This window comes from Rattus norvegicus (genome assembly GCF_036323735.1).
Source record: "Rattus norvegicus strain BN/NHsdMcwi chromosome Y unlocalized genomic scaffold, GRCr8 chrY_unlocalized_12, whole genome shotgun sequence".
NCBI classification, from domain to species: domain Eukaryota; kingdom Metazoa; phylum Chordata; class Mammalia; order Rodentia; family Muridae; genus Rattus; species Rattus norvegicus.
Genome location: NW_026947370.1, coordinates 753127 through 762755, shown reverse-complemented (window position 1 = coordinate 762755; position 9629 = coordinate 753127). Strand labels below are relative to the sequence as shown.

The following is a 9629-nucleotide window of genomic DNA, read 5'->3' as shown; positions in this document are numbered from 1 at the left end:
AAAGAGATAGCCTAGATCTGAGCCTCCAACCTATGGGAATCAGGATATGGGAGCCTCTCAGAAGCATCTGGACTTCCCTGTTTTTATGTTTCCGAAATCTGAGAGTTTATATCATTAATTTCTTTATTCTAAAAGTCAAATGTTGGTAAGGGCACAGTTGTTTTTCTGAGAGCTCATAGCCTTTACTCTTTTTGATAAGAAGAAAAATGTCCTAAGGAAAAAGGGAGAGAAAGGTATTGTGTCCTACCTCAGAGTAAACTCCTCCATGTTTTGGATATCTATAGTGCAGTCTGGGAAGCAGCAGTGCTATTAGTTGAGATTTCATCATCTCAGTCTTTCCACTAATATTTCCACTGACTACCACTTTACTTCTCTGTGTCACTAGGTATGATTAACTGTCTGTTTTCTCTTCCTTTATTCCTTTGTTTTTTTTTTAATGTTTTAGCAATTTGTATTGCTTTTTTAACTTGATTTTTCTATATTTACATTTAATGTTATTTCGTTTCCCATTTTCCTGCCCATAAGATTCCTACCCGTACCCTTCCCCTTCTTCTCTAACACCACTGACTGTGCCTTCACATTCCCTTGAACTGGGAGACAAACCTAGAGAGGACCAATAGCTTCTGCTTCCATTCGTGATGAACAAGGTCCTCTGCCACATGCAGTTAGAGCAATAGCTCTGTACATGTACATTCATTGAATATTGGTCTAGTACCAGAAAGCTCTGGGTCATTGACATTTTTGTTCTTATGGGATTGAAAGCTCCTTCACCTCTTGAAATCCTTTCTCAAAATTTGCCAACAAGAGGTCTGTTTCAGTTCACTGATTTCCCACTAGCATTAATTTCTGTAGTTGGTATGATCTATCTGTGTCTCTCAGGAAATTATACACATATATATACATAGTATATATATATATATACACATATATATATACACATATATATACATATATATATATATATATATATATATATATATATATATATATATATATATATATATATATACGGTTGCTGGCAGAAGGCACTTTTTAGCTACATCAATCTCATCTATTTTGGTGGCTGACTTATATATATATACTTTTGGTGGATCCTAAACGTATGTGGTTAGGTGGAATTGTAACATGGATTCTGAGCAACTAGGTCAAGAATGTAGACTTCAGAAATGACAGTGCCAAATAGACTCCCTCAAGTTCTTATGAACCTATTGAAGTTGAGGTTTCACTGGTCCTCAAGCCATCCTTCTTTCTGCCCATCCTCCAGTATCGTATGTTTGGCCTTCAGAGAGAATCACGGTAAAACATCCAACCCTCAATTCTAGCAATAGGAACACAGGAAAGTAGATAGTGTAGTACTGCTATCAAATAGGACTAGAGAATTCTATAGTCATTATGTCATTTGCTTTGCTGAAAATGGAATTGGAAACAGAATTTTTGAGTGCACATACAGGAATATTAATAAAGTCTCATCGTGGAATGTACAATGAGAAAGTGAAATACAATATTCATTCAATTAAGGTCTGTAGGCAAAATATTGTCCTTTGGGATATAGAGAAAACCTGGGATATTGAACTGTATGTCACAGGAATGAACATGGGAAAAATATTATCTAGAAGAATCTCCTCCACTCTATGTTGCTAAATCTTTTCTAGCCATGCTCAGCCCCTAACTTTGTCCATTCAGAGCAAGTAACCCCTAATGAAACAAAGAGAAATCTCTACCTTTAGAGAGATGTAGTGTGTAAAGGTTTCCACCCTTAAACAGGAGACTCTCCTGAAAGTGTCACCCTCAAATTTGGTCAATGTAAGGAAAGCTGTTTAGCAGGTAGACCATGGCAGTTTTCAGTGACTTCATTAGGCCTCGCTGAAATAACTCTTATATCCTGGAAAGCCTTAGCTTCTTCTGTGATGTCACAAGTGTCCTGACTGCAACCGCCTCTCAGGTATCCCTTGAGGACCTCTAGGGTTCACTAATTGGCCTTTAATATATTGTATACAGCCATTTGAGAGGGAGAACACAGAGGATGAAGTGATCAGACATGGGGAATATGAAGCTGGCCTTCTGTCTTGGTATGATAAGGGAAGAAATACGTGGTCAATGGGAAATCCTCTTGAGTCTTGGGTAGGGGTTGAGTTGATTCATTGAAGAGATAGCCCTGATCTGAGATTTCCACATATGGAATCAGGAGCTGGGGGCCTCTCAGAAGCATCTCAACTTCCATGCTTGTTATTTTTCTTGGTAGTCAGATAGTTTATATAATTCATTTCTTTATCCCAAAATCCACGTGTTGGCAAGGGCACTATAATTTTTCCTGAGAGCTCATAGCTTTTACCATTTTACCAAGAAGGAAAAGGTCCTAAGGAAGAAAGATAAGGCAAGTATTGTGTCCTCAGTACAGAGAAAACTCCTCCATTGAATTCTAATGATGTAGTTTGTGTCTGGCATTGATATCTGGGAGGGACAAGTGCTTCTTGATGAGACTACATCATATCAGTCTTTCCACTAGTATTACTCTGAATACCATTCCCTGACAGTAACCCTTTAAAATTCTGAGTCAATAGTTGTGATTAACTGGAAGATTTCTTTTCTTTTATTTCTTTCATTTTTTTTAATTTTTTAACAAATTGTATTGCTTTTTTAATTGGAAATTTGTAAATTTACATTTAAAATATTATTTCCTTTCCCAGTTTCCTGACTATAATATCCCTTACCAGTCCCCTTACTCTTTTCACTATAACCTCTCTTACTGCCCCTGGACATTCACTTGAACTGGGAGTCAAACGTAGGCAGTACCAAGGATTCTCCTTCCATTGTAACCCAACAAGGCCATCCTCTACAACATATGCATTGGAGAAATAGGTCTGTTCATGTATATTCTTTGAATATTGGTCAACTACCAGAAAGCTCTGTTTAATTGGCATTGTTGTTCTTATGGGGTTGAAAGCACCTTCATCTCTTCTAATCCTTTCTCAAAATCTGCAAACAAGTAGTTCATTTTCAATTCACTGGTTTGACACTAGGGTTCATGTTGTGGTTTGCCCTGAAGTTATCTGTGGTCGAAGCTAATTCCCCGGCCCCAAGGTCAGCTGCACTCAGAAGGTCCTGTACTCAGAATTCAGGTTACTTCACCAGAACCACGACCCCATTGAATTTGTAAAGTATATGTGAGTGGCAGGAACAGGAGAGAAGGAGGGTTATCATGGGAGGAGAAGGAAAAATGTGCGGAAGAGAAGTTTGAAGGAAGAGGAGGAGACTAGAGGAAAAAAGAGAGAAAGGAAGATGACAGATTGAGAAGCCATGGTATGTGAATTTAAGATTCTGCTCTGTGTATTTACAGGTCGTTGTTAATGTTCTTAAGGGATGTATGGTACCTGGCTTTGTATGTTTAAGTGGGCTATTATATCTAATCAACTGGATCAAAGATTATTGTGTTGTATGTTTTTTATGTGAGGGTTTGAGTATAGGAAAGTGTGTAATGTCATGAAACACTGCGCAGCAGGAGAGGGATTGTGTTTCTGCCAAGAAACTAAGTCAAGAATGTAGAATACACAAAGGACAATGCCAAATAAACTCTCTCCTGTACTAATGAACATATTGAGTTGTGGTTTAAATGGACCTCAAGCCATTCCTCTCCCTGTTTTTACTCCTGTATCTTATTCTTCCTGAAGAATAAATCATGGTAAAATATACACAACACTCAAGTCTGACCATGGGAACACAGTAAGTTAGATAGTGCAGAATTGAATTCAAATGGGACTAGAGAACAAAATTCTATAGTCCATGTTCTCCTCTGATTTACTAATGTCTGGTAATTTTGGGATAAAATAAGGATTTGGGTGTTTATCATTTGAAGTAGGTCCACAATATTTACACTGTTATACTGATTCTATAGCTAGGCCACTTTTGTAGCCAAAATTATTACAGAAAATGGATTTGGAAAACAATCATGTACACAATTAAGACAATGAATTAGGGAAGATCCCAGCAGGCAGTACTCAGTGAACCATTGGATTATAAAGAAAATAAAACAGGAAAATATAAAGGACATGTAGCTGGAAAGGGAATGAATCCAGAGAGAGTAGAACAAAATTAAGGATTGGTGTGATCAAGGTAAATTGCAAACATGTGTGAAGAATAAATAAAAATTCTAAAATAAGAATAAAAGTTCTGAAAATATATTGAGGATTTTTATATCCTATGGAAGTCATTTTTCCGTAAAAGTAGAATAGAGTATCCTAACTTTTGTTAAGTTGCAGAAAAGTCAGTGAAAAAACATAGTTACACTGGTTTAGTGCATGCTGTCTGCATTATTGAAATATCAAACTGAGGCTCATTAATCTGTACAGTTAATTTATATCACCTGTTCAAATAAAATAAAATGAAACACTGTGTAATGATCCACAAAACCAAACTGCACACTATAGAAGTAAATGCAAACCAAAAAAATGTCCCGTTCCTAACCTCAACAATTTTACTCTTTGAAACTCTGAATAAATATGAATATAAAGGTTCTAACCTGATACATAGCATATATTATGGAGTCTTTGTGACTTATATGGTAAGATTTTTAGAGTTGCACATTGCCATCAATTATGTCATTCATTTTTAAAATCCTAGGACAACAAAATTTAAAATCCTTGGGCTTTGGTCCTGACAGCCAGGGATTGTACTCTGTACATGATCACTTTATATTAATTAGCTAAACTCTGAAAGGGAATTAGGTGCTTCACAAAATTATATTGTTTCATTGCTATGGTTATGATAAGTGTTTCTTGTGAGAATATATATATATATATATATATATATATATATATATATATATATTTCTCATGACAAATTTTGCTTTCTCTTCTGGTGTTTTGTGAGCTATTGATGAGCTTAAACCTAGCTTCCTTACCAACCTAGCACTTACAATAGATTATGTTTCAGTGTTGAACATAGACACACTAAAGATAGGGAAAACACTGAAAATAGTATGGGCTTTGTTCACTGTTCCAAAATATCGTTTTCTGACTTCTTCTTCATCATCTTCACCACCACCACTATCACCACCACCACCACCACCACCACCACCACCACCACCACCATCATCAACATCATCATCACCATCATCATCCAATTTACATGAAATTGAATTTGGAATTTTGTTACACCAAAGATGAAATGAGAAGTATTCTGCTTGAAGAAGAGATACTGATGAACACTAACTGCTCTGTAGTCATTTTAATGTCATAAAGACATTGCCAAAGTTGCTTCAGATGATTGAATGAAATGGTAGCATTCTATACAACAGGGTTTGAGAGTCCCTTAGTAATAGAATGGTCTTTTACAGCAAGGTCTTCATTATCAGACTTTGATTTAACCCATCTACCAACAAAATGAAATTGTCCCAGAAATATTATAGTGCCTCTACAGAAAGAGATTTTATCCACTGATACACATCTACTTCTATTTCTTAATTTTCATGTTGACATGGGCATAGGATACAATATGTTCTGATTTACTTATGGCATTTTAGTATTATTTGGGTTAATTTTGAAAATTTCAAAGGAAAAAACCTATGCCATGATTGTATCCCATACAACTTTTAATTCGATCTTGAAGAGTTTCATGAAAACTGAATGTATATCTTCCATTTAAAAAATTGTAACATCCATCATGTGAAACTCCCACTGAACCTCAGTGGATTGATGTCTCTGGAAGCATTTAAAGACTCTCCTACTGCATTATTGCAACTCTATAGAGGCTTCACTCCCATAGTGGCAGTCCCAGATTGGCTGTAAAAAAATCATTTTCTGTGCCTTGGAAAGGGTTTAAAATTTGTGAAAATGGCGCAGACAGGCCCTAGAAAGTATGTTTTTAAAATTATTTTCTTAAAATTAGACTTATTCATGGAATATATTTGAGTTATGACTTGCCTTCCCTCTATTCCCTCCTTCTTCTATTCCTCTCCTGTCATCTGTATCTACATTCTTCCGACTCTCACTAGAAAACAAACAGTCATCTCAGCGATAAAAATAAAATGCAAGTTAATGAACTGGAGTAGAACAAAACAAGCAGATAGAAAAGAACCAGTACAAGGTACAAGAATCAGGTACAGACACAGGGACCCAGACTTCTAATCACACACTCAGGAATTCCATGGAAACATAAAACCAGGAAAATATATACACAAACATACAGAGTAACAATTAATAGATACATAAACAAATAACATAAGGAAGAAGAAATCATGAAGAAAAAGTCCTGACCCATTATGAGACAAGGAACCTCCAAAGATAAGGTTGAGTTCCCTTAGTGCTTTATACACAGTCTAAACTTAAATTTAATTTTTGTACCCAGTGAGATTCCCTTGGAGAAAATTAAGTTTTCATTTTCAAATGATTACCCATTGGAGATAACTTCTGGTTTAGAGATAATGTGAAGTGCAGGGCTTGGATTCTTTCAAGGGCTAATTAAGAGATAAGGAGATCTGTGAGTTGCTGTCTTCTGAACATCATGCAGTTGTGACACTCAAGAAGTCACAATCTATCTGAACAGACCCTAAATGATATTGACCCTGCCTATTCAAAGTAACTAAGGACAGTGCTGGAGAAAAAAATGATGTAGCCACTGGTGTCTTACTAGTGGTTAAATGTATAGCTTCACACCCATGTTCACCGAAATGGCTCAGGTTAAATCCAGGGGTTTATGAAACAAATAATAAAGATATGCAAGTGCTATCAGGGTTTAGTCCAAAGAGGGTATGTTGCTTGGGGAGGATGAGGTTGAGAGTGTAGAGGGCTTCCATACATGTGTTGTGCATCTACGGAATTGTCAAAGAATAACTTGCTTTCTTAAAACTTCTAAATGTAACCACCAAGAAAGTTTGGGAGATATTCTCTCAAGTCTGCTCTATTTGTTTTAAAAATTGGGTCTCATTGCATAGCTCAAATTGACCTAAAACGCCCAGTGTTCTGTCACCTGCCTCCCCTGCCCTTATTGGAGGTTTACTATACATGGACAAAATTAAAGGATATATGTAAATCTTCTGTTTATGAAATTTGACAACATAATGCAATATTCTGTTATTTGTTTTTCATTTAACAATATATCTTGAATACATGTACATGGGGAAATTCTTCATGTAACATCAGGCAATTAAGAAATGGTAGTATATTCTTTTGTTTAAATAATAGCCTACCTATGTAATTCAGATTATTTTCATTTTAATTAACTAAAGTTCGTTACTGTAAATCAGCATGAACACTGACTCAGTCACTGTACTCAATGTTGATTATTTACATTGTATTTTGTATAAATTACAAAACACGTTGTTGGAATGATGTCAAGGCTGTTAAGTAATGTAATACTTGTATAAATACTGCCAAATTGCCATCTCAGAAGACTATAATAAATACATTTTGTAATCAATTTTATATGATAGAACCCATAGTATACCATTCAAAATTAATCATGCACATATTTTAAAAACGGTATCAGTCTCTGATTTCTGTCACTTGTTGAATTAGGGTATGGACTGAAGAAACTGAAGGGGAGGGCAGCCTCTATAGGAAGACCAACAGTCTCGAATCATCCCCACCCCTGAGATCTCCCAGACACTAAGCCACCAACCAGGTATCATACACGAGCTGGTCCAAGATCCTGACACATGTATAGCAGAGGACTGCCTGGTCTGGCCTAATCCTGGAGCGACGTGAGCCCCCAGGGACCAGGGATGACTGGCAGGATCTGGGGAGCATCCTCTTGGAGTAGGGGAGGAGGAAGTGGAATGGGATGAGGAACTGTGGAAGAGGACCTGGAGAGGGAGCAATGGCAGGAATGTAAATAAATAAAATAATTTTTATAATACTTTTAGTCATAAATTCAAATGCTCGTTTCTTTTAAGCATCTACATTGCAATACAATCGTGAAGTTTAGCGTTTTATGCTTACTGAACTGCGTAAGAATTAATCCTTAATTTTCTCTATTCTTATTACTTTGCATCAATTGTGTTTGCCTATGTAGAATGCTTACTATTCATAATTTGTGCAGAAAATACATTCATGATTTTTTTTTATTTTAATGATCTGTTATGTGTGAATGTCTGTGTATAAACTTGTGCACATGAACACAGGCACCTGGGGAGACCAGAAGATGTCAGATACCCTGCAGCAGCTTTTACAGCTGGTTGCAAGTGGCTTCATGTGTGTTGGAAACTGAACATGTTTGCTCTAGAGAGTAGTAAGTGCTCTTAACCTCTAAGCTAATACTACAACACTTATTACATAATAAAAACAAACCTATTTATAATTTTCTCATGTATTTCAGGGTATCTTTGAACTTGGGACATCTTGCCTCATTCTAGGTGCTGAGACTACATTCAGGCAATTTCCAGCTTTCTTTCCTTTATCTTAGTAAGATGTGTTAGATCAAATATGTTAATATTATGCAGTAAATCCTCCATATGTTTACTTATAGAACCTTGGCTTAGTGTCTGTTTCATTCCTCTGCAATGACTATATTAATTTTAGAGTTCGCAGTTCTCTCTTTCTTTACACAATTGATCAGATGTGTTTTTCTTTCATATAGAATGAATAAGAGCCTTTTAGTTTTTCTTTGAATAGTTAATGTACTAAGAAAATGTGTTGAAATTCCCATTTTAAGGCCAATCCAAAACATTATTTCTTTAAAATGTTCCTAGAGTTATGTTTTTCTTTTTCTTCTTCTTATTATTATTCTCATTAGTCTCATTATTAATATTCTGTGTAAGCTTTTATGTGTTCAAGTCATGTAGTGAATATGGAAATCTTCCAAACATATATGTGTAGGTATCAAATTTAGGTTCTTGGTTTTTCATGGCATAAAATTTTATCTGCTCAGGGACCTCACTAGAACACACTGTAAAACATTAAGGTGACATATAGCTCCAGGCTGCTTTTATATATACAATGTTTCCATCATTTTGTTTTAAAAAATATTTTTGATTATTCTAATATATTTTGTTTTCAATGTCCAGTTGGTAATTCTAGTGTGCTTATTTTATTATTTAGGTAATAATTTAATCATAATTATTATGCACTTGATACATAGCTAATATGAAATTATCTTATAAAATTGAATAAATGTAATTAGTTCCCTTCAGCATGAACCTTGGTACATAATTTTGTTCATTATTACTATGTATTTGCATAAAACAGAGAATATTTCATTGTCCCAATACTGATGCGAATTTTATACAGTATGACAGCTACCAACTACATGTGACTTTTAATCATTTAAAAGGAGTTAAGATTATATTGTTAAATGATATTTCCATAACATCAAATAAATAGATTTTTTGCTTCAATTAATTAAACGTGCTACAGCAGGAAAAAATTTAATTTCCTTTGATATGTTAAAATGAAATTTATCTTTACCATTCTCCTGCCTATCAGAAAACCAATATTCTTATACAGGAAGATTTGCCAAGCACATGGCAGGATAGCCACAAAGGCAGTGCAGTGGCATGAATAGCTTGGTGATAGCCAACAGCTCTCTAATTTTGCTTAAGTCCTGTTCAGTGAACACGGATGGTACTGGTAGTTTATCCACATATATAAGGTTATTGAAGCTGTGGTTATGGGGGAGAATGTACAGCCCCTTACATA

General features: G+C 35.4%; 1 long non-coding RNA gene across 1 annotated transcript; it reads left to right on the top strand.

The window, feature by feature from the left end:
* Positions 1 to 1055: 1055 nt before the first annotated feature.
* LOC134484581 (uncharacterized) lies at positions 1056 to 8640 on the top strand. Its single transcript, XR_010062056.1, has 3 exons — positions 1056 to 2069; positions 7512 to 7617; positions 8311 to 8640. It is a non-coding gene; the product is annotated as an uncharacterized LOC134484581 (long non-coding RNA).
* The last annotated feature ends 989 nt before the right edge of the window (positions 8641 to 9629 follow it).